This window comes from Triticum dicoccoides, chromosome 2B (assembly GCF_002162155.2).
Source record: "Triticum dicoccoides isolate Atlit2015 ecotype Zavitan chromosome 2B, WEW_v2.0, whole genome shotgun sequence".
NCBI classification, from domain to species: Eukaryota; Viridiplantae; Streptophyta; class Magnoliopsida; order Poales; family Poaceae; genus Triticum; species Triticum dicoccoides.
In genome coordinates this window covers 617227791-617231311 of record NC_041383.1, presented here as the reverse complement: position 1 = coordinate 617231311, position 3521 = coordinate 617227791, and positions in this window count along the sequence as shown.

The window sequence follows — 3521 nt, the reverse complement described above, 5'->3', positions numbered from 1 at the left end:
ACACATATCTAGATAAAATAGATGATGTGGCAAGCAATAAATGAAGAAAGAGAGGCAATAACATAGCTAGGTAATAATTAAGAGTAGCCATAGTGCATAGTAACATACACTAGTAACATACACATATCCCTAGACTATGTTACTACCTTCATAGTGGGCAGTAACAGAAGTGTGGTGTCATGCAAAGCTTCATTTATTAGGTTATAGACTCATAGTGCATTGAGACATGTGATGTTACAGTAACTAGCTAAGTTACTCAAACTACCTCTCCTCATTAACTCATTGCCACATAAGCATATTTGCTTAGTTGGACTTGATGTTACTGCTGAAGTTACTCCCATTTTGGCTAGTCTAATAGTATGAGTAACATCACACATATCAAGGCAAGATGAGTCTATAGCTTAATAAATGAAGTGTTGTGCATGTTACCACACATATGTTACTCCCCACTATAGAGGTAGTAACATGGAGTAGTAACATGGGCATGTTACACTACCCATTGTGGCTAGTCTTAGTATCTTAGGTTGCCTTATTAATTACCATGCATGAAACAAAGTACTACAAAATTTAATATGTGATACAGTATATCATGATATGATACCAGGCCCACACCCTCTCTTTCCTCATTTAACTGTGTGCCACATCATCCAAAAAGTCTAGTTGGCATGCATATGGTGCCGCTTGATACTCCCATTACGACCAATCTTATTAGGGTGGCCATAGTGGGGGTATCATAGCCGGTATCATGCACTTGAGAATAGCAAATATGATGATGTGTGGCAAAGCAGCAGTAACATAGATAATGTAACATATATAATATAAATGTTATACTACTTTGTGTCATGCACATGGCCATAAATACAGTCATCTATGGTATATATATACTAGCTCTATGATACTATATATATGCAGTATAAGAAGGTACGTATGTAGTATCATACACTATGTAGTATCATGTGCATGATACTATAGTATATATGATACTTCCCTACTATACAAAGGCTGGCCATAGTGGTGGTATATACATATCATAGCTGCACTCGGAAAATAGCAAGTATGCTGATGTGGCAAAGAATTCAATATAGTGAGGGTTAGAACGTTAGAGTAACATATAGGTAGAGACCGTATCATGTTAAATGTGATGCTAATTTGTGTCATGCATGGCAATAAATATGATCTATGATACTATATATATACTCTATGTATTATACTATGCGCTATAATTGAAGGTAGTATCGTCATGCACTATAGCTAGTATAGTATATATAGAAATTAAACGAGATCTCTTTTCTTTCTGCATATATTCAAAGTTTGAGATTGCTAGCAAGGCCTGCCGCCTGGTAAAATGTACAAGAAAATTGAAACATAGGGTACAATCATGATTTCTTACCGTAGGAAAAAAAATTGGAGGCGAAACGATGAACTCATGTTTTCATTCAAAAAAATGTTGTTACTTAATGTAAATGTTTTCAAATAGCACACGGTTCACTCACGAAAGCCGTGTGTCCACTAAACTGTGGTCGATGCACCCCCCCCCCCCGCCACGCGCGCGATCTGAGTCGTGTGTTATGATTGTCCAGAATAAAAACCCCACGGATCGCACGTCTGCACCGTTGGTTGCTCCCTGATCGAATGGCGATCCTCATCCCTTTCCACAGCAGATGCAATTCCAGTTGTGATTTTTTTATGCGACTCCTCCTCCGCCGACGACTCCTTCACCACCCGGATACGCTGTTAGTTAATGTAAATGTTTTCAAATAGGAGAGGGTTTAGTCACGAAAGTCGTGTGCCTACCAAAACATTGTTGATGCCCCCCTGCTGCACGCGCGATCTGAGTCGTGTGTTCTGATTGGCCAGAACCCAAACCCCATGGATCGTACGTCTACACCGTTGGATGCTCCCAGATCGAACGACAATCCTCATCCCTTTCGACAGGAAATGCAGTCCACCTAGGAATTGATTTATATGCCAAAATGCACGGTAAATGCCAAAAAATGTCTTACATATAGCACATGAGACCTGAAATGCGCCAACCAATCAAACCCATGGTATAATGGTGATTGCTTAACATGGGAAAAATTTAGAGGCGAAACGATGAACTCACGTCTTCATTTCAAAATTAGTATGTCTTCATTTCAAACAAAAATTTTCTCTTTGTGCTCACGAGAGCTTAGAGGCAACCGTTTGCATAGGCCTTTCCGCGCGGCGACCGGGGATATTTTCCACCATTTTCACCTAGGCCACCAACACCCCCCCACGGCCCGCTCGCGTTTCACTCAACTAGTCCACCCAATCTCCACCCTAGCTCCCCCTCCCCTAGATCCACATAAGAACCGTCTCCAGCGCCGGCATTCTCACCCCAGCCGTGTGTCTGCTCTTGGGCGTCAAGCCTACCTCCACTACCGTTCCCAACACGCGGCTGCCCGCGCCTCGCCGTCTTCGTTTGCTCGCCAGCCACCCTCGAGCATATCGATGTTGTAATCCTCGCCTCTCCTGTGGTCCGGTCGTGTTTGCATTAAGAAGCCTATTAGTTACTGCTCTCCATCACGGTGAGGCATATTTCCTTGCAATCCCTCTTCCTATTCCATTCCGTATGTTCCCAAATTGGCTATAAAATAACGGGGAGCGTATATATGTTAATTATCTACCTTCCTAACTAGTACATATAAGATGTATTTGTTCCACTAAGTTATTGCCGATTTACAGATCGCACGCGCCCGAGTCACACAAACTTAACAAATTAGCCATACATTTTCTAAATTATTGCATGACATGTTTAGAAAGCTTGATACCAAGTTGTTAGTTTTATGCTTATCCTCTCGCATGTGTTCTCTGTAGATGCCGAATAGCAGTGACATCACTCATGCTTCAGGCGATGTATCTTCATCTGATTCTGACAACCCTATGTCTTACGAAGATGGTGAGGGATCAAGTAATCTTGAACGGGATAGAGCTGCAGCAATTACCCTTCCGGTCAAGACACAGAGGTACGCTCCAAGGAAGCCCACACACCAGCCTGAAGGTGTATATGAAGTAACTGAAATTGATGTAAAGTCTTCGGCTCCAAGTAAACCATATAAAGCATGCACGAGGTTCAGGAGTGTGTGTGGATTTGTTGGCAGGGCAAGGCTCAACATAAATCTGCTGGGGTTTTGGAAGGCTAACACAGAAACAAGGCGACGGATAGTCCGGGAGATCATTGATCACTTCAATGTTCCAGACCAGTGGAGAACGCAGGTGCAACATGCTGCACTGAAGAAGGCCAGGGATGCTTGGAGAAACTGGAAGCACTTGTTGTACAAGAAGTACTTGAGTGAAGGCAAGGACCCAATCCCCACATACCCAAAAATTACAAAGGCAGACTGGGCAGAATTCAAAAGGGTCGGGGCAACTAAAGAGTTTGCTAAGAAGAGTTTCAAGGAATCGGAACTTCAGAAGAAGAACACACACCCCCACCATATGCATGTGGCAGAATACTACGACATGGAACCGATATGGGACCAGGAGGACAAAGAAGCGGT